The following is a 22190-nucleotide window of genomic DNA, read 5'->3' on the forward strand; positions in this document are numbered from 1 at the left end:
AAGCTTGTTCAGCGAATAGAACTTAAAAAAACATTCTTACTCCTAATATATTTCATTCTAGTGTATGAAACAGTTTTCTTTAGGAAAAGGAGGAAAAAAGACTAAATCCATCTATTGTGTAAAGATGGTAAAGGACTCTGAATTTACTTAATCCTTGCTTAAAGGCTTTGTGAAACCACTTTTTATTTTATCTTAGTGATAAGATACTTGCTTCATTGAAATTAAAAATATATATATTATTTACCATTGACTTCAACAGAAACCAGAATTGTTCCTCTTGCAATGCAGAATTATGTAGGAACTTCATTTAATTTCTCAGTAGGGTACTTATTATAAGGTATTATAATAAGATGTTTTTCCAGATCCGTGCTCAAATAAATTTCAGCCAGTTTCTGTAAAACATCATTATGACATATACACTTCTAAGAACTAAATTATCCTTTTAGAATCATTCAGTGAAAATAACAAGTAACAGGAATTTAAAATCTCTATGACTGTTTGTCTTCTCTTTCCAACGTCATCCCAACTTCCCTTCCCTGGCTGAATATTTTCACAGGGATACCCATGAATTTCTGTCTTTTCTCTCTTGCCTCTCTTGTGTTTTATATGTCAAAGGTTCCAGTTAGTGTGACTCTCAGCAGTACTCACTGGACAGAACCTGAATCAAAATGCAAAGAAATGCCAATATATGCATCTAAAAAAAGAAAAAAGAAAAAAAAAGATTTAAGGAGTATGTATGTTAGTAATATTGTAATACTTCTAAAATGAAAATTACAAGGTCTTAAAGTAAGTTTTTTAATATTGAAAAGATTTTGCTTTGTACTCCTGCAGACAAAGCATGCAACAATCAGCTTTATCAGGCTAATTTGAAAGCTCAGCTGAAAACAGCTAGACTGGGCTGTGCTTTGCTGCAAGACTAGTCCCTTTCCTAGACAGAGACAAAGTCATTCTTGAACTTAAGCAAATACTTTGTAATGTGGCCAATTTATGCCCTGGTTTATCTCATTTTGACTTCAGTGGGGATTGGAAAGTCCTCTGTACTGGTTATGTGTGATTTGTGGGAATACTAAGGTATAAAGAAATGACACCAAGTTAGGTGCGTGTGTCGATCTGCTCGAGGGTAGGAAGGCTCTGCAGGAGGATCTGGATAGGCTGCACCGATGGGTTGAGGTCAACTGTATGAAGTTCAACAAGGCCAAGTGCCGGGTCCTGAACCTGGGGTGCAATAACCCCAAGCAGATCTACAGGCTGGGAGATGAGTGGTTGGAAAGCTGCCAGGCAGAGAAGGACCTGGGAGTATTGGTGGATAGTGGGCTGAATATGAGCCAGCAGCGTGCTCAGGTGGCCAAGAAGGCCAACGGCATCCTGGCTTGCATAAGAAGCAGTGTGGCCAGCAGGTCTAGCGAGGTGATTGTCCCCCTGTACTCGGCTCTGGTGAGGCCGCACCTCGAGTACTGTGTTCAGTTTTGGGCCCCTCGCTACAAGATGGACATCGAGGTGCTTGAAAGAGTCCAGAGAAGGGCAACAAAGCTGGTGAGGGGCCTGGAGGACAAGTCCTACGAGGAGCAGCTGAGGGAGTTGGGTTTGTTCAGCCTGGAGAAGAGGAGGCTCAGGGGCAACCTTATCGCTCTTTATAAGTACATTAAAGGAGGCTGTAGTGAGGTGGGGGTTGGTCTATTCTCCCATGTGCCTGGTGACAGGATGAGGGGGAATGGGCTAAAGTTGCGCCAGGAATGTTTTAGGTTGGATATTAGGAAGAACTTCTTTACTGAGAGGGTTGTTAGGCATTGGAATGGGCTGCCCAGGGAAGTGATGGAGTCACCATCCCTGGAGGTCTTTAAAAGATGTTTAGATGTTGAACTTAGCGATAAGGTTTAGTGGAGGACTTGTTAGTGTTAGGTCGGAGGTTGGACTTGATGATCTTGAGGTCTCTTCCAACCTAGATAATTCTGCGTGATTCTGTTAACAAGACCATAGTACATGTTTTTTCACTAGGACTCTGTATTGCGTACCTAAGTTCTTGGTTTAACTTCAAAATGGCAGATCTTGAAGATCATTTAGAAACTCTGCCAATAAACTAAAGCGAAGTTTAGAAAGTTTTTTGTACTTCTTTCCCTTGTGCCCACTATTCCCCCCTCTGGACACTACTGCTCCTGACAGAAACAGCTTTTCCACTTGGCTCCTGTGAATATTGCCCCTTCAGAAGGACAGATTTGTTCACTTTTGAAAGGCAAGGTAAAGTAACCCTAGAAGAAGATGCCAGAAAGTTCTTTATACCCTTGTTCACTCTGAATATCGTAGTGTGTAAAATGGATACTCTAACTGTATTTCTATTACAATGGCACCTGTTGAGTATATTCTGATCAATGGTTCCTCTGGGCTAGATGTTGCATCCTATAGTCAATATCGCCTGACCTTCAAAAGCTTATGATCTTAAACTCTCAATCTTATAACAGTGACCAAATGGAGCCCAGAAAAGCCTAAGGGAAAAAAGCATAATATCCAAACATACGAATCTTTGCTTGTAGAATTGTGGTGTGATTCAAAAATAAATGAAATAAGCAATGCTAGCAGCAATAGGGAAGAAAAATTTCAAACTCCTTTGTTAGTTTATATCAAGGATCCATTTAGCAGTGTCTAGTGTGCCAGCTAGTACACTAGAGTCAAAGTACTTCAAGCAATTCCATTATAAATCCTGCTATGGAGAAATTTATAAGTCTGCTGTAAAAGTTCACTCAAGGCTGATCAGCACCAAAGAACATTTCTTTTCCACTTAAAAATAATATGTGGCTGCTGTTTATAAATGATGAGGTTGCACAAGTGGAGAGAGAGAGATTTTGAAAAGCACAAATTGGGATTGGGATTCGAAGACATTCTCCCTGTCTTCGAATAACTGTCAATAACACCAAAACAAAAAAAGGTGATGTAAAACACTTTTACAAAAGTGTTGGAAAGTGTAAATTTTGATGAGTAGGAGGAAGAGAAAATGAAATTTGACTGCTAATGATTTTTTTTTTCCCTCAACCGCCTAATTTTTTCCAACTCTTTGAAAATTATAATTGGCTTTTGGATTAAGTTCTTCTGATGATTGAAACTTTAGGAGTTTAGTTACTGGAGTTTCAGAATTGTCTTCTATAACTTCTACTTCATATAATTTTATACCTGCCCATTTTTAACAGCTTTCTGCTGTGATAAATTGTAATGACCATCTGCCCATGATCACCTGTCAGCTATAAAATATAGCAATATACATTTTGAAATTGGACAAATTAATCTTTGCATGATAGACTTTTCTACTGTCTTATTTCTTATAGACCTTTGTAATAATACTTTGTCTAAATTTGGCTGCCTTCTAATTAATAAAATTAAATTTATAAAGTCAGACAAAGGAAATTAAATCCAAGTTGCCATAGGACAAAGAGTGTGAGCAGTATGCACAAAATAATGACAAGTCAGGGCTCACGTTGCATCTCTATTCTTTGTGGATTTACAGACAATGCAGAATGTAATATACCTCATTTTCTTTCTTCTTTAGTATGTACAGCAAGTATGTATGGCATTATTAACACTATATATTTCCTGGGTGTAATGTCTCCTTTCCATCAACAACACTTTTTAATTTTTAGTAAGGTGCAGTTGCTCCTCATTGACCTAGATATAAAAGCCTCCCTTACAAGTGCTGCACCTCCCTTTTTAAGAACAAATTTATAACATGCACAGTCTTGAGTTAACTCAGACACACCCACAAAAAAAAAAAAAAAAGTAATAGTAGCTCTGTATGTGACCAAAAAAAACCACCTCATTTTCAGGGAAAGAGAATTCTGACCGTTACGCTAAAATGAAGAACTGAAAAATAATGCTCATAACAGCTATGCAGTTTCTAACTTCCCAATACATTCTCCGGTATTTCCTTGCATGGTGGAACATCAAGAGAATGCCACCAATGGAAGGTAGTCTAGTTAAAAATATATATATAATAAATGTGCAGACATTTCACTAGTAAAGGGATCTAAGTCCTAGAAATACAACTGGAGCACAGGATATTTCTGCAGTTTAGCTCCAACCTTTGGAGTCCTTGGTTTTGTGGGAACAGACAGACATCTGCTTGCAGGGTAGAGTATAAAAACTTCTAAAAACTTCTAAAAACATCAGACACTTAAAGGGAAAGTCCTATAGTGCTGGCACGTCAGAGAAGAAATACATTTTGTCTAGATCAGTAAAATTTCTTAAAACATCTTTTAGTAACAGTTAAACTGTTAACTGTAATTTCAGAAAGGAAGAAAGGACCCATTACACACATGAGGTATCTTACCTAATATCACACTGTTTTATTATTCCCTGTATCCAGATATATTGTGCTATATCTACATAAGGAAAAAACAAGAAATAGTATTGATGGATTTTCATATACAGGTGGTTTATCATTTCATATATACATATATAAGTAAATATTATATATACTGTGTGTCAGGTTGTTTTGCTGTGACATGGAAAAATCTACTTTTCATAGCAGCATATGATGACAGGAATTTTTCCCCCATATATGACATGGTACTGAAATATGAGTTGTATGGTTTTGCAGGAGAATAACAGTTTTAACTATATTACATGTTTAAAATCCCAACTGAACATAATATAACTTTACTAGCTCATTTCTCCTGAGGCATCAACACCATTTATCATTACTACTGCCATCTGGCATGTCTGAACTATCATGATCAGCATTTTATGTGGAAATGAAAGCATTCAATATGGTCTCTCTTCTATAATGCTCTGAGGTCAGATACAATACTGCTAGAGGCAGCGAAGATGCATTTTTATCACACACTTGAGATACATCCATTTGACATATTTTATAGTTTTCTAGGTTAAGACCAGCCAAGCTTTTTCTTATTTGCACTGACCTGACATGGGGTCATTTGCTTCAATAACAACCTAAGATTCATTCAGATAAGTTATGCTACACTGCAGTGTTCAAAAGACCACATGCAGTCAAATATCTGAGTGCTGAAAACCAAATTTCTAGTACATATTTTTGCTGTGTAACACTAGAGATTGGAAAGACAGTGGAATCCCTTGCCCAACTGGTTTCTACCCAGAGAACACCTGCATGTAGTTCACTTAGTTTAGGTCTTTGTGAAGAGGTATTAGTTGCTCTAGTTTTCTTGCAAAGGATTCATGGAATGTGGGCTGATGACTTAGTTAAGATTATCTTGTAGTTTAAGTTCAAAACTTCAGTTCCAGTGTGTAAAAATATATGGCTGTTCCTTTTTACAACACAAATTCATGAGTCACTGTCAATTTCCAAGCCCCAGTAATTTATCATGTGAGAAGCAGCGTTACCACAAATATCTTTTATCAGCAGCTCCTTCATTGCCATTCATTGTGATCATTATAAGATAGAAGGGGAATTCTGGAATAAAACACTGAGTCTGTAACTCTCCATAGATCATACCATTATCTTTAATAAGTTTAGAGTTCATCCTAATACTACATATTTACTCACATAATTTTGAACTCTTTTTTTTTCAGTGACATTAAAATAAACATATTGTTTTTATTGATATTATATGAGTATTGAAACAGCTTCTTGAAATAAGGTTGCAGTGAGATGGGTGTTAGTATCTTTTCTCAGGTAACAAGTGATAGAATTTGAGGAAATGATCTCAGCTTGCACCAGGAAAGATTTAGATTGGATATCAAGAAGAATTTCTTCGCAGAGAGGGTGATCAAGCATTGGAATGGGCTGCCCAGGGAAGTCCCCATCCCTGGGGTTATTAAAGAGATTTGTGGACATGGCACTAAGGGACATGATTTACTGATGGGATTCAGTAAGTCAGCTTGATTGTTGGACTGGATGGTCTTGAAGGTTTTTTCCAACCTAAATGAGTATATGTTTATATGATTAGCAAACTTACCTGTGATGGCAAGCACTGTGGGTTAGGAGAGAATGCATTCTCCCTGTAGACTGCTGCTGTTTCTCATCAGGAAACACTGCTCATTGTCACTCATGGTTATTACAAATAATTAAAACATGGATGTGGTTCTCCATGCTCATTTATCTTCAGTAATTCAACATTAAATCTGTAGATAAAGGGTCAAATTCTAATAGAATAGCTAGCAGTTTGGTCTGCTATTGATCCCATCATACTGCAAAAAAATCCTGTGGTGTATGATGATACACTACATGAGTAAGACAAGAATCTTCCTCCACATGATCTGTTGTAAAACTGTAATCTCATAGATACATTCAGAAGGCTAAAAATAACTTGATTGACAATGTAACTTAAAAACTACACACATCAGTGAAATTTGTTCATTTCTTATTACCATGGTAAATTCAATGTGTTTGATAAATGCTGTCCTTTTGAAAAACAAACAGATAATCTCTGTGGCAAGGTGCTTCCAGATGTTTCCTAAATGAAAACCACCAGCAGTTATCTGGAATTTACAGCATACTTAGAGCATCTAGCATGTTTAGAATACAATTGGAATTAATACCGGTTCTTTCTTATAATGCAGTGATATGACACTGTCCAGATGTTCTTGTGGTGCAAGTGCTTTTCTACAGTCATATTTCAGGATGGACCTTCACTTTGGGAACCTGTAAGCATTCTAGCAGATATTTCCATTATTGCAATGGCTAACATATAATCAAAACTAGGAAAATTTTCTCAGTAACTTTCCTAAATTCAAAATCCTGAAATTCTCATTCTGAAATATGTTTAAAGTCTTAGGGGAAGGCTGCATGGAAAACTGGCATTTTCCCTTGGAGAAAAGCTCAAAATGTAAAGAAATCCAATGTAAGTAACACAGTGCAATCAAGAAAAAATATCTCAGGATTAAAATGTTTGTGCTTGATACTTTTCTGGTGGTGTCTGGATAAGTTGAATGTTATTTCTAACATGCAGAAGATAGCTTAGCACATAGGTGACAATATATCTTTTTTCCCTTTTCCTTTCCCTTTTCCTTTCTCTTTCTTTTTTTCTTATTTTTGTTTTATTTCCAACCTTCTTTTCTCCCCCTCTTCCCTTTGGGAAGGGGAGTGAGTGAGCAGACGTGGTGGAGTTCAGCTGCCCAGCAGGGTGACCTCATAATAAAAAGCTGATTTTTAATGATTTTTTTTTTTTAACTCACTACCTAAGCACTAATAGTTCCAAATAACTTTTCCCACTCTCTGAAAACAGACATTTCAGTATTAATTGAATGACTTAGAATTACCCCAAATTTCAAGAATTAAATATGACTGACTGTACAATACCTAAGAGTCCTGGGAAAATGGTTCTTACCAGTTTTCCAAAAAACTGTTGGAAGCCTGTGGGAAAATAAGTAATCACCCATTTTTTTCTGGCTTCATATGTGCTTTCATACTCTTCCCAAGAGATAAATATGTTTTATACACTCTTTAGAGAGAAAAAGAAACAGTTCGATTTATTTATATTGTGGGGTGTTTCGGTTTGTTTAAATGTGTTTTTTTTTTGTTTGTTTGTTTGTTTGCTTGCTTGCTTGCTTGCTTTTTTAGTCTTGGACTTGGAATCCTTTGGGCAGTCAAAACAAAAATGGAAATTCAGAGTTCCTATATTACTACCATCCCAAAACTCAATTAGCCAGTGACAGCACTGACAGAGGTTCTGAATGGCTCCAGATCAAATGCAGCCAGTTATTATACTGAAAAATATGAACATAGTTCATCACAAAAACTTGCTTTTTCACTAGATGTGTTTAGATTAGTGCAATAATATATAACAAATTCTATCTCATCAAGAGAATAATTGTTATTTATACATCAATTTGTATATTTTTTTTCAGATAATTTTAAGTGATTTAGATGCAGGATTTGTGTTGCTGTGAATGACAATTTGGAACTATCATTTCCCTGGTGGCTTTGGAAGTTTTACATTATCTGTCTTTATCAGTCTTCAAACATACTTATAAAATATTCTTTTTTTTTTTTAGTTTGAAATAAGGAATACAAAATACAATGGGGAAAACTGAAAACTGCCTTTGAAGAACATACATAGTTGAGTGAAAGTAAGTGCCTGTGTTAGAATATTGATGTTTAATCTGAATTTATGTTCCACTTTGCTAACACACAGGATACTAGACTACTAGACTCTCTGATTTATGACTATTTCTGTAATTCCCTTTCAGTTTTATCATGACAAAAATTATATCCTTAGGTAGAACTGGAATGTCAGTTGATGACTAATTTATTATTTTCACTGGATGATAATGGGAAGTGTCTATAAAATCTACCGGTTAAGAAGTTAATACAAATTACACCAGAAATTAACTTGGGTTCTTGCTAATCTCAGGTTGGTGATTACATGTCACATTAGAGTTTTTTGTTTGGTTGGTTTATTTTGTTTTTGTTTATTATTAAGACAAATTACCTATTAAGACAAAAATACCTGTCAAACAGTACGCTTTTCCATAGAAGCATCCAGAAAAGTTTATTTTTCACTGTATTCTGGTGGTCCAACTGATGACAGTTTATTGCAGAAAATGTGCATCACAAATGAGCTGAGACAAGCTAAACAAACCTCTCAAAATCTAAGACGTGGCATTCACTTTCAGCGTGTGCATGATCATTTGTATAAGCCTGAATGAAATCCATTATGTCATCTATGTGCAATGAGGCTAGAGAAAATAGAAACATTAACATCACTGAAGTGTCAAAAAGCAGACCTATTTGCAAGTGTTGAGTTTGAAACACAGAAGGGAATGTTCTGCACAGAATCACCAGCTTTGCCTAACTGAGCCATGCTTGAGATATGGGCCAAACAAGTTTCAAGTACCACAGCTTTAAGGGCATATTTTACAGTATGTCAATGGCTTGGCTTTTTCTGGGTTTTATCATGTTTCAGAGCACTGTATGGCAGAGAGATGGTATAGGAGAGGAACCATCTCTCAATTTAGAGAAGGCAGGACTGTTCCCATTTTATCACTTGAAAAAGTGCTTATTTTACTGACAGCACCAGTTAACAGAAACTACAATTTATAATAATTAAAAAAAAAAATCTGCAGCACTGATACACAGTGTGATGAAAGTTTCAAGAACCAGTCATTGCACACCTTAAGATCTTTTCCTTGGACTTCTGATTGCTGCCTGTGAAGCTAATAGCATATGAAGAGAGTGAGGCAGCCAATTCACTTCTAGAATAAGTTTTGAAATGGCTGTGTGGCTGAAATATGACATACTTTGAACAGTCTCCTTTGTTAAAGTCCGTTTGTTGTTTTTGTTTTGTCAGTCTATGCTGTATCTAATTCATAGTGCCATGTCTCTCCATACTTAGAAAGACAAATCATAACACAAAAATGACACACGGAGAAGAAAGATTTTCAATTTATGCGCTTGGACTGTTCCCATAGCATAGCACTGTCCTTACCATTAACATACTTTGGTGTTAGGTTATTGGGAACACCTTTGCCTACTAAAGGATAAATATTAGGAAGCTTGAACATAGGTAGTGCTTCAGTGGTTTTCACTGCAAAATGAAGGAATTGACTTGAAAGACAATTCTAAAATGTGCTGGGGAAAAAAAAAAAAAAAAGATTTTCAGCCTATTTTTTTCCCCGCAGCTGAACAGCACTAATATGAGTTTTCCCTACTTTCTTTCACCTGCTTTCTTTTCTTGCAAGCTGTTCTCCACTTCCCTTATTATTTTTCATAGTTTCTTTAGTTAATATGTGTCTCCTGAGGTTGGATGTGGATTCAACTATTCCCATCTACTTCATAAAGCCTACAATTAAGGCTGTATCTCATTTCAACAGCTCATCTATTTGGAAGAATATTGAGCCTCTACTAATCTGTAAGTGTAGAAAGAAAAAAAAAAAAACGTACAGTACTTATTACAGAGAAAAAAATGGCAGCTAGATATGGCAACTTGGACCAATTTTGTTTCACGTGGGATCTTTTACAAAATACCATTTCTTTATTGCTTCCACTTACTTCTGCTCTCATTGGCCTCTTTTCTGTCCTCCTTAGTCTTCCCTTTCTGCTGCTACTTCTTACCTCATTTTAGCTTTCTTCTCTTGCTTTTTTTCCTGCTTTTCTATTGAAAAATTTTGTGTTTGTAATCATTTGGATTGACAAATAATACACTGTATTTTACTTTATGATTACTTACCACGCATGTAGCAAAATTAATATTTGTCAGTGTTAATAGATCATAATACAGTCGCAGTGCTCTTTTTTTTTTTCTGGGTGGTGAATAATTTGCATAAAACAATTGTTCTTTATTTACTGTAATTAGCTGAGTGTTACTCAGCTGATGGAGCTTGGAAGTTTTACTTCCAAATCCGTATGTTGTCTGTATCATCTGTGATGAAGACATTGAAAACTTAAAATCAAGCTATCAAACAATATTGTGTAGGTAGGTAAATCTAAAAACTGTAAAGCAAAGTAGTAAGTGGTAGCTTACTGTTTCTTTGCACTAAGTAGGCACTCAGACAATGATGGCTCTATGAATAACAATGGATTTAACTTTTACTGGAGCAGTTAAACAGTCTCAAGGATGAGCCATAGTTTTTATCCTGGAAAAAGTATGATCAGGAAAACTGTAAATAAACCAGACATAAAACTACATATAATTTTTCAACATTTTAAAAATTATGATAATACTCATCATGTTCAAAGGAAAGATAATTCAGTCCTTAATTTTGTTCTTCAGTTTATCATTTGATATGTCTGTGTAGGGAAGTTATGGTTCAAACACACATATTTTTTAAATTATGATCACAAATATACACCTCATCAACCTGGTAACAAAAAAAAACTTTATTTTAGTTGTTTATAGGTCTAGAACAATGACCTTGCTTTAGGGCTGTGAAGTAGAAAACTGAATTTGTGATAGGTTTAGCTTCAAAGGTACACTGTCTGAAAAGGAGCTCTGTATAAATCCATGTTAAGTTTTACAGAGGCATCGGAACTACTTTGCTGAAATAAAGAAGATAAACAGTGATTCCTGAGCATGACATATAAATAGATGTATGAAGACACTAAAGAAAAATGAAAGAAAAGAACAGTTAAAAAAAAAAATATCCACCAGAGCTAAAATTTGGGAAATACAGAAGAAAAAATATTAGGCTACTGCATGTCTTCAAAAAGGTGCATGGGTGAAGAGTATCGTACTTTTAAAAGAAATGTTTTTGGATACACTAGATGTACTTAAAAAAAAAAATCTTTAAGTGAAACAGAACTATACAGACAAACAGACAAACTATAAAAAAATGGTACAGAAGCTTGAAAAATATGGTACTGCATGTAGAAATGAAATATTTCATAGATTTTAGATATTTACTTATGTTTATATATATGATATTTATTTAGATATTCTAAAGAAGACAGGCTTGTGCTGAGACCTCCCAAATTCTGCCCTAGTACTGGTTTCATAAGTAAAGTTCCAAAAGGAGCAATAAACTGAGAAGGTAGTTTGGTGGGCATGAAATCAAGTGGCTTGCAGATATTGCATGATATTCATTTTGTTCCACCATCACAATCTAACAGAGGAAAAGGATTATAGGTAAAAAAGCAAAGATAGACAAAGTTATAGAATTAAACTGAATAAAATTTGATGTTCCTAATTTATAAAGTAACAGCAGGGAAACGTGTTTAAATGATTACAGAAATTTTTATGGGAAACTGGGAATTTCAATGCCTATAATAAGCGCTGATGTTAGAGGAACTGAAAAATTGCAGACATAGAAAGACTCAAAGAAAGACTGGAGAAGAAGAAAATTCCCCAAACTGCTACTACTTTATCAAAATGATGCAATGCCCATCTATGATGCAATAACTTTGGCAACATTTTCTGTAGGGGTGTAACACGAAGTTGTCACTTTGAAACTGAAAATCCCAGTCATTCCTACAATAGGGAAAAACAGTGTGATTAATCTCAAGTCACTTACAGGGAAGACTGGCAAGAAAAGGTGGATGAATTACTAAAAAGGAAAACCATGCACAATATGATGCTAGGGAGGGCAATCTACAACTTCTGTTTGCCCTCTCTATTTCAGAAAAGGTTGGTGATTCTGCACAGAAGTATAACATGCTTTGTAAGACCACCGAGACGTTCATAATACTGCTTGAAGGTGACTGTGCATCTCTTGACAACAGTCAGTATGAGTGACAGAAAACACAGTGAATTTCAGAGGGTAAGTGGCATTAATAAATTCAGTCATTGGGTAGATCACAGATATTTGGAATTTTGTTTTATAGAACAGGGTTCTGCAAATTGTTATCTTCTTCATCTGGAAAAGAAAGACACAAAATCAAACCTTATGGGCCAGTTCAAACAAGAGCCCTAAAAGTCTTAATTCCATGTCAATCTCATTTTTGGCTCTGGGTACATCTGTCCCGGTGTCTTGGCTAGTTTGCTAAGTGTGAGTTGGAAACTGCAGAAACTCATGGATTACTTAGCAGGGATGGGTCCAACTGCAAATTGGGTACAGTGGACACTTAAAAGTACCTCGTGCCCAAACCGTCTTTGTACTCAGAGAAAAACCCCATAATATTTAAGACACAGGCCATTACTGAAACATAATCAAAATCAAAATAGCATAAGCTAGAGCCACATGATACCAGCAGTGGCATCCATCTCTCTGGGTGTGATTAATTTAACTTCTTTAAGAATAATACCTTTCCTACATTTCTGTCCACTCTAACAGGTATACAGTGAGAATTTCAGGAAGCCCTTTGATCTGTGCAGGTCTTCTGATGTATAGGTCAGGAAAGGACCAGACTCATTCTGGTTCCCATAAATTTAGTCAAACTCCTGACTAATTTACCATGGCTTGTATTCCTTGCATTTGCAAGAAGGAGATGAATGTCTGAACCAATTTCACACAGTTTACTAGAGATTTAGGTTTTGACAGTGCACATTACACACAGCTGTGGTGTCTCATCAAAGTTACTCTCTGCTCTCTGTGCTGCATAAACCAATCTCTACTATTCTGCACTCAATTCCCCCAGTTGTCTTTCTCCTTCTTTCTGCCTGCTACAGGGAAGTGTGATGTGTTAATTAGTTAATTAACACATCTTCTTTGTAATTAACCTGGCCTTCTTTTTATCCTGACTATCCACACCAGGAAGAAGGATGTTAGGTGGATCAATTTACAGCAGTCTAAAGCTGTTTACAAGCATATAGGCAGTTTAAAACAAATAATATGTTAAGAAGGTCTCAGCAGAGAAACAAGTTTTATTACCAGCTACTAAAGTAGTAAAAAATGACATTTTCACTAGAATATTATCTGTGCTGTACTTTCTAATGCCCAGCTTGGGAAAAGATGCAGAGAATTTGAGGGGAAAAAAGTAAGGAAAACATGCCCCACTGGAATGAAAAGGGAGGAGGGAAAGATTTGTCTGAAACACTCACCTGCTGGAAGGTTACAGTATCAGAGGGAACGTTTTCTGACAGAAACCTTTGGATGAGGAATTAGTTGTACTCTTTTGTTTGGAGTATGCTGTTTTGCATAGGTAGTTCTCCTATGGAAAATTCTGCTACAGGGTGATTAGCAGCAAGGGTATTTCAGGGATAGACTAGTGCTTTGTTCTATTTGATTTAGGTGGGTATTGCTATAGAGAGATTTGATTTTTAATTTGTATGGTTGTGAGTGTCACAAAACTGTTTTAAACATTTAAGGCTAATTCAGAAAAGAGACTTATGTGCCACTGTGCAAAATACTGGAGGTGCCTCACTTTTAAGTGATTGGTCTCCTGACTGGAATCCAAACCCTGACAGGAACTGTTCAGTGTAGAGATGTATTTAAAATCTATTCACTCTCCAGAGTATAGATGACCTACCAGAGGCACATAAATTCTAATTTTATCTGCTTCAGAATACTTGTGTGAAAAGATATGTTGACAGTTGTTCTTTAAAAAGAAAAGAAAGCGGGGAGAACTGGACCCCATTAGTTGCATTTCTGTAGTGGTAATGGGAGCTGACTCCTTATGTACAGCTTAAGTCATGAAAGTCCACAGTATTTTATACATTTTACCCTGTTCATGTTTCATGAAAATACATAAATAACATCTGAAATAGATGCTTCACTCAGTAGGTAAGTTGTTTTTTTTCTTTCATAATTGTATGTTTTTATTTTTTTTCTCTTCTTTCATGATTGTTGGTGAGGCATAGGAACAGGTCACCCAGAGAAGCTGTGGATGCCCCATCCCTGAAAGTGTTTGAGGCCAGGCTGAATGGGGCTTTGGGAAACCTGGTCTGGTGGGTGGCATCCCTGTCCATGGCAAGGGGGTTGGAATTGGATGGTCTTTAAGGTCCCTTCCAACCCAACCCATTCTATGATTCTGTGACCTTTCTAACAATTGAGTAACTAAAGAAAGTTGATAATATTCTTCCCTTGAAAGGTGTAGAAGACTTAAGAGTCTGCTAGTGCAATCTTGTGAATAGCTTGTCTCTGATGTCATGCTATGAAAACTGCTAAGCAATAAGAATTGCAGAAAAAAAAAATGGCAGTTTCTTCTATGTTATTATGTTTGTGATTGTGTGGCCTGTCTATGCAGCTCTGACAGTACTAAGGTGTTTGTGGAAATACACTGAAACAAAACTTTCAGCACCAGAGAAACTTAAGATAAAGACACAGGCACCAATGTCAATTTGAAGTGTTTTAAAATATTCTGAGATAGCTGAGCAGGGATTTGCAGAACTATAAATTCTGACTTAAGTGGCTATCTTCTGTCTAAGTCATGCTCTAGATGCTGAAATTGTATTTTAAATCAAGCTACTAAAGCTTAGGTAGGAGTGACATAAACCCATAAGAATAATAATTTTTCATTCCTCAGGTGTGGTGAAGAAAAACAGAAACAAATGCTTTTTTTTGCTTCACCTTTCTTACAGTCTCACAGCCTTCTTTTTTTTTTTTTTTTTTTAAGGAAAAGTAAGAGTTACCTTTAAGAAGCTTCCAGAAAGTGTGAAAGTTTATTTCTAGAATTGTGGCAGTGTTCAAATTTAGTGCAGTAATTAACTCATCCTCAAATAATGTGATTTTTCAAATCTTTTTTAAAGAGAGAAAATCCTTTTCTTTATTGCAAATGAAAATTCAGGAGCACCCTCTTGAGTGTGGTGCACCTGTTTGATGATGCATGTCATGAAGGATGCAGTCCATATGCTGCTGTGTGACTCACGAGGGAGAATGTCCTTAGTGCAAGGGAATGCTGTCAGCTTCTACAGATTTTTAGTTTGAGTTCATTTGCTGTAGTTGTTCTGCTGGAAACTCAAAGGGAAAAAAAAAAAAAAAAAAAAAGTGCCCAAGACACCTGAAATAGATTTGGAACCTTTGCTGAAAGAAAACAAAACTCCATGACATTTTTTTTTTCTTTGCTTTGTTGCAGTCATCTCCCTTGGAAATTTTAACACTGGTCCTACAGATGTAAAGCATTGCTTTATTCCTATGTCTGTATAGTTGGTTAGAATGGGAACACAATCTGTCAGAATTTAATTCACATTACTGCAAACATTTACTAGTTTAATTCCAGAACAAATATCAAGTGCCTTTTTGAGACATGTCATCAGGAACTGATACCAACGGGCCTGAGTGCTCGAAAGTTTTGCTTCAGGACCTGCCCACTATTTCTTGTAACTGCAGGGAAGGGGCTGGTTGGAGCAAGCAGATACTGCTCTGTATGGCCTCTGAAAAAGCATCTGTATTATTCTGAATGTCCTCACTAGCTGTGGGCACCGTGACGGTGTCTTTGGAGATGCTGGGGGCGTTCAGTAGCTTTTGATACTGACTCCTCTGTTTGTTTGGAGGGATCTGTACCTTTGGATTCTAGCTAGGAGCTGGCTGCCTCCAGACAGGAAGAGATTGGCTTCCTGGTGTTACTTCAGGGATGCTACCTGCCTTACAGCTCTTCTTGTGTGTTCTCCCAACCACTTTAAAGCAGTACTAAGGATTTTCATTCATACCAGCACAAACATATGTTCATTGAAGCCAGCGGGGGCTCTGCACCTGTGCTGTGTCCTGCTGCATTTCAAGTCAGCATCGCAAAGTAACCACACAGCACTCAAAAGTGAGTCATAACTTCCTCTTTCTCCATTTTTTTACTGCTTGTTCGAGACAACAGGGAGAGATGATGTAGATGGACAGTTGTATAATTTTTGAAATTTAAAATAAAAAATCTGAGCAATAAAGAGCGAAATAAACTACATGTTATATCCTGAGCAGCAGCCAACTAAATCACCCCTGATTACTCCTGACATCAGCCTCTGGGATTCCCTCTTTCCTTCTGAACTGTGTGTTGCAAGAATTTACAAAATAAAAAAAATTGCCAACTGCTATTCAAATGATAAGTGGTGCATGCTAATTACATTTTATATGGTGATTAATTAAAAATAACCATGCAAATGTCTAATTTAGGAGTCACTCAATTCACTAAGTCTTCAGACACTGCCTAGCTGCCCTAGGCATTTGGTGGTTAGGCAATTTATTCAAGCTTTCAAAATATTCTCAAAATGTCTAAGATAATGAAGGTTCTTGAAAAAGTTTCAGCTAGCTTAGAATGTATAAACAGAGGTTTCAGAACAGTAAAATAACACTGCATATATTTGCATTTTTGAGCTGAAGTGCTCTGTGTATACATAAAAATAGAACAGGAAGTGAATAATAGAGATTCTAAATAATCTGAATATTTAGCTGTGTTGCAGGCTGCAGCACACAGCAGACCAGTTCATAAATAATTTCACTGGCTCAAGAAAATATTAAGCAATCTTACTTAGGTTTAACTTTTTCTTTAAATAAGAAGCTTTTAATATACACTGGACTTGCCTTACTCACAAATAAATATTGAATCAGTAGAACAATGCCATAACGGTGACAATTCAAATACAGTGAATTTTAATCAGTGGAATATGCGCTTTATGAAAGACATTACAATGGTCTAGAGGATGGGAAATTAAAATATACCATGTGAAGAACATCTTTGGAAAGTCATAAAACTTACAGAATCTGAAATTTCCATTTTTACTAATAGCAAAAAGAAAATATAAATACTTTGCAGTTTTAGGATCCCGCTCCATGTGATTTTTATTTTTTTTAAATAGAATTGAATTTAGTGAATAGATGATTGAAAAGAGAATGAATGTGTCCAAGAAAGCCTCTGCATTTGATTTAATGTTTCTGATTACATAGGAAACAGCACTCTAATGCTTATTGCCATGATTCTTCTTAGAACAAATACATGCATTTTCCTTGTATAATACAAGAAAATATATGCTGTTCCTTAAAATCTAACTTTCACAACTTACTATTTTTTAAGCCTTTTTATGAAATACCCAACTTTTTTCAGCAGAGGTGAATGAGTCCTGGATTATGACAAATGGTCACTTCAGTAAAGGAATAATCAATAGAGCCATCTTGGAAAATAGAATGATGTTGTAAGGGTATTATCCATGCTGTTCTGGGCCACTTGAGAATTGTTTCATCTCTGAAACTGTTCCAGTGTATTCTACAAATACAACAAATATATCTGCAGGAATGTTCCAATATCACAATACAGAAAAATTAGATCAATAGATGCAGAATGCACATACTTCTTCCATGCATTAATGATGTCCCAGCTGCTCTACCCATTTCTTTTGCAAGAACAAATTCAGTAATAATGGATACTTGTTTTCTGGGACTATTTTAGTTTATACAAGGCTATAAATAGAGTGAAAAGCTTGTGTCAGCAGGCATCCTACCTGCAAACGTTTCACAAGCATAAGTAAAATTAATTGAAGTATTAATTATGAAATATTTGTCCTGCTTTTATTAATAGCAGCATTTCTTGCCATGTACAGTGAAGCCCACAGTAGCTGAGATTATATGACACTTCCAACTATTCTCTAAAATGCATTTAGCACACAGAATAATTATTTTACTTTTAAAATTTGTTTACTATTTAAACATTTAAAATAGGAGTAGCATAGAATAAGATACATAAAATGACATACAGTGGTAGATCTTTTTTAGTCAACCTTTGTTCATACAAGACTTGCAACTTGTTTTGTAAAAAAAATTATTACTGTATGATATTATTTTTCTCAGTTCTAAATGACTCATTGTATTTCAAGATATGGGATTCAGATTACTTGCCACTGGTAGTAGTGGCTGTAGATATATCAACACTGGAAAGTCCTGCCTACTAAAGGACCTTCTTTGCATGTTCAGAAATTATGTCTCATGTCTGTTACTCTGGTAGTTTCTGCAAATTTCAGGAGCTTTATCTGTTTACTGATGACCTACCAATGAGGTTGTCCAGTGTATTTCGAGGAACGTTTCATAGCATTTACAAGGTGATGCTTCGGAAATTGTGCGATTTACAGGGGAATATCTAATAAGCTCTGTCATTTCACCCAGAAAGCCGTGTGGGTAGACAGTTTCTCCATTTTCCTGGTACATTATTGAGGGCTTGCTTTTGTACCCCCAGGGTTTCCTGCAGGGTTTTAATAGCTTTCCACACTGAATGCTGGGTTTGGAGGCTGACAGATGATTGTACAATCTCGGAGAAAGTTTGCATTGTTTTTGCTGATTTTTTTTCTTTGTTTTGTTTTGTCTTTCTATCTAATGAACCTGTTGACTAGCTCTTGCTTAGTGTGGAGGTTTAGCTGGAGATTATCCATCTTATGGAGATGCTTCCTTATTGAACTAGGTCCTGAGTTTTCATAAGGAGTGCATTTGATCCATAAAATTCTCCTTCTCTCTCTCTCTCTCTCTCACTTTTTCCCTCTCAGCAGTAATAAGACCTTTTTCACATTGGTCAGCAGCACAAGAAATCTCACTAGGATAAGTAAGCAGACAGTTACTCAAAACATCAGTGTCATGTCTTCCAACCATGCAGCCTTTGTTAGGTGAATGACAAAGGACACAGCTACTTTGGAAGACCTGTTACTACTCTGTGCTTCTTACCCACACAGTCAAGAAGTACATGGCTTCCCTCTCCCATTCCACTAGGGCCTGATAACACTCGCTTCCACTCTTTGCTGTAGCCTACTACAAGTACAGGTCCACCAGTGGGGGCAAACATAGTTGGTCCCTCTGTGACAGTTGTTGTATTGAGCAGGCATTGGCTCCCTTTGTCCCAAATATCTTTGTCTCCTATGCATATGCAACAGCTACATTTAGTCTGTGGTGCAATATAATGCAACCAAGTTGCTAATTCTGATGCCCCTAAATAAGATTGCTAATCAAAACCATATTCAACTTGCCTGAATGTGACTTTTTTTTTTTTTTGCAACTATTAAAACTTGAATGAAATGAAACATTCTCTAATATAATGTCTCACTGAAGAAAAGGGAGAACAAGGTCAAAGCATACAAATGTTACATATCTGTTAACATACAAAACAAAAGCATCATAGGTATTTGTATTTCAGAGCAACAGTAATGACTGTCTAAATCTTAGTTGTTCTTTTGTTTTGTACTTTTCTGAATTATTTCTAAGGGATTTTAATAGGAAAACTTAATATAAATATTCTGCTGGTAAAAATACCTAAATGTTTTCTAAGCTCGCTTACATTTTTTAGAGACCCAGTTACCATAACAACTTGAATTGTCACTATAGTAATAATCTTTTATTATGAAACAGTATTTTTCATACAGATGCTGTTTTCATAAGCATCTTGACCTTCATAAGTGAAGTTATTTAAAAACATTTTCTGGAAAATATTCATAGTTTTATAAGAAAACATATGCAAGGGATAATTTTCTTGTTGTTTTCTTTAGTATAAAAAAATCAAGTCTCACCTCAAATATTACATACATACATTAAGAGGCTCTTTATTATTTTCTTACACATTCTTTTATTATTTTTTTTTCTGTCCACTTAGTTTTTTGGCTTATGAAAAGTAGAGGATGTAAAGATTCCTTACTTATTTATTTAATTTGTTTCTCACGTGTTTCCCTTCTCACATTTACCAGGGTGTTAGTTAGTTGAAGGCTGATTATTTCTATTTATATATGTAAGAACCTGACACTCTTAGGAAGCACCTTCAGCTTCAAACGAATATAATAAAATACAATATATATGCAAGTATAATCAATAATATGTAGATATATAAATAATATTATATTAATTCATTACATGTAGTTTAATTTATGAAATAATAACAGCTTGCCCTTTCTTATGCAGCCTGGTATAGGTTATGATAGAATTGCCTTCATTTTTTCTGGAAGAAAATATTTCCTTTTGCTCCCATGCAACTTCCATTAAGGATTTTTTTTTTTTTCAACAAACTTCCATTTATTTCTGCTTTTGCAGTTTCTTATTTTTTTCCTTTTGTGGTTTTTCTTTTCAGTCTTATTTTTGCTGTTTCAGAAGCTGGTTCCCAGCTGGGTCTCTGAGGATAGAAGAGTCAACCCTTAGTAATGTATTCTACAGAGAGAGACTTAGAAAAGGAATCAAAGCAGTTAAAAGTTAGGTATTCTAGAGAAAATTGATTCTTTTATATATATAAACAAAAAACCTGAAACACCAGTAGTTTTCAAAGAGATGCTATTCCAAAACAAGGTATTTAAAAAACAAACAAACAAACAACAACAACAAAAAACTATTCATGTATACATGTGTCTCTGTCAGCATGCTAATATTTGTTAAAAAGAAAATTGGATTAGGCAGTTAGTAATACAGGTTAGGTATTTTAATTTCTTGAGGTCTGAGTGTATTTCTGATGCCTATAGTTAGAATCATCTTTCCCCTACTAGAGTGTCTTGCCCAAGAGCCACATGTTTTTGAGGTTCTGTCCTGGGAGATGAGAGATGTGGAGATCTGAATCCTTTCCTACATTTCTGAGTATGCTTAGCACATAGATTTCTGTGCAAGAGGGTTTAGCAGTGGTATCATGACTGTTCTGACAACAAGGCATCATTACTGATACTTTTTGCCATGAGTCCTATCCTATAAAATGTATGAGGCAAACTTTGAGAACATCATGTAGTATTCTTTGGGGGATTTTCTGGAAGAATGTGAGCTTTGTGACTCTTTTGATAAGTGCTGAGCAGTAGATCAATTTTTTCACAGCCAGAAGGTATGTAAGAAATTTTAAGATGGAAAACTTCTGTAGAAGATGGTTGAAATAAACCACTATGAGATGAAATTTGAGTTGATTTTCATGCTTTTGACTCTTAGACTATGCACTTAGACTCTTGGAAAACTTCAGCCACGTCCTGATACAGATGTTTTCCTTTCTGTTGACTCTAGCCTTGAATTCCAGTACCAGCTGTGGATTTTTCACGTATCTGTTGGCCTCAATACTTTTTATGTTCCCAAAGTTATCAAGCAGCAAAAGTTTCTCGAACTCGAATGCAGTGTCAGTGCAATTTTTTTATATCTCTACAGTGCTGTTTGTTGTATGTATTGAGAGACGAATTTTGTCTCTGGGTAAATCAATGCATCGTTTCCCCCAGGTTTATATGTAAGTGAAGTTGAGTATTCATTTTTTCCCCTTCTGTTTTTATAAAGGCTTAATTAACAGAAAATACTTGAGTGTGTTCACAGTTGCATTTTCAGTTCTTAGTCCCTATTAAGAGCTTTGTCCAGTAGTTCCAGTAAACTGATACATTTCTGAAACATTGTGAATGTATTTTAAACCTGCAGGTTTAAATCCTAAGGACTCCTAGTGTTAGTGATACCATTTCTACAGTTGGAATAACTGTTGGTAGACTTTCTCTGTGAGATGGTATTTTAAAAAATGTTGAATATCTTTGTCCTTATATGAAGAGTTTTTGACAAGTGCAATATCTCAACATTGAACTTTCCTGGTACTAAGTATTTTTTTCAGATCACGCTTTTTGCTTCAAAGTAGCCAAAACTGTATCCATCATAATGAAGTTGCTAAGCCAGTTCATTTCCCTTTTGTTTGTATGCAGTATTCTTTTAATTGGATTTTGTGTAGAAGGCTACAATCACTAGTCAGACACTTTATTTGAGCAATTTTACACTTCTCTAGTTCTGAATCTATTGAACTATGCATATGTAACAGTGCTAAGAATGCTTGAGGTTATCTTTGAATGCCTTTTAATGCCCTAAATGGAAAAATTGTAAGTGTTCTTATTTTCTAGAAAGGAAGTCCACTAGGCATAGATTTTATAAAGAATTAAAAAACTATAGACAGTAATTTTCTGTTCACTCATTTGGTAATTTGTGGATTTCTTCATGTTATACAGGTTGTTTAAAAAATGTTCACACTTTGAGCAATT

The 22190-nt window shown here is 35.6% G+C and overlaps 1 long non-coding RNA gene across 5 annotated transcripts in view; it reads left to right on the top strand.

Moving 5' to 3' along the window:
• The window catches only part of LOC137856167 (uncharacterized), an 82076-nt gene that overhangs the window by 38460 nt on the left and 21426 nt on the right, over positions 1–22190 (top strand). For 3 of the 5 annotated variants that reach the window (XR_011096248.1, XR_011096247.1, XR_011096245.1), the window contains exons 3-6: positions 6523–6606; positions 6732–6803; positions 7957–8031; positions 12019–12156. This is a non-coding gene — a long non-coding RNA (uncharacterized lncRNA). Of the gene's footprint in view, positions 1–6522; positions 6607–6731; positions 6804–7956; positions 8032–12018; positions 12157–13109; positions 14059–22190 lie in introns of those variants that run through there. The other 2 variants (XR_011096249.1, XR_011096246.1) reach the window with 2 other exon arrangements.

Source organism: Anas acuta, chromosome 4 (genome assembly GCF_963932015.1).
Source record: "Anas acuta chromosome 4, bAnaAcu1.1, whole genome shotgun sequence".
Taxonomy (NCBI): Eukaryota; Metazoa; Chordata; class Aves; order Anseriformes; family Anatidae; genus Anas; species Anas acuta.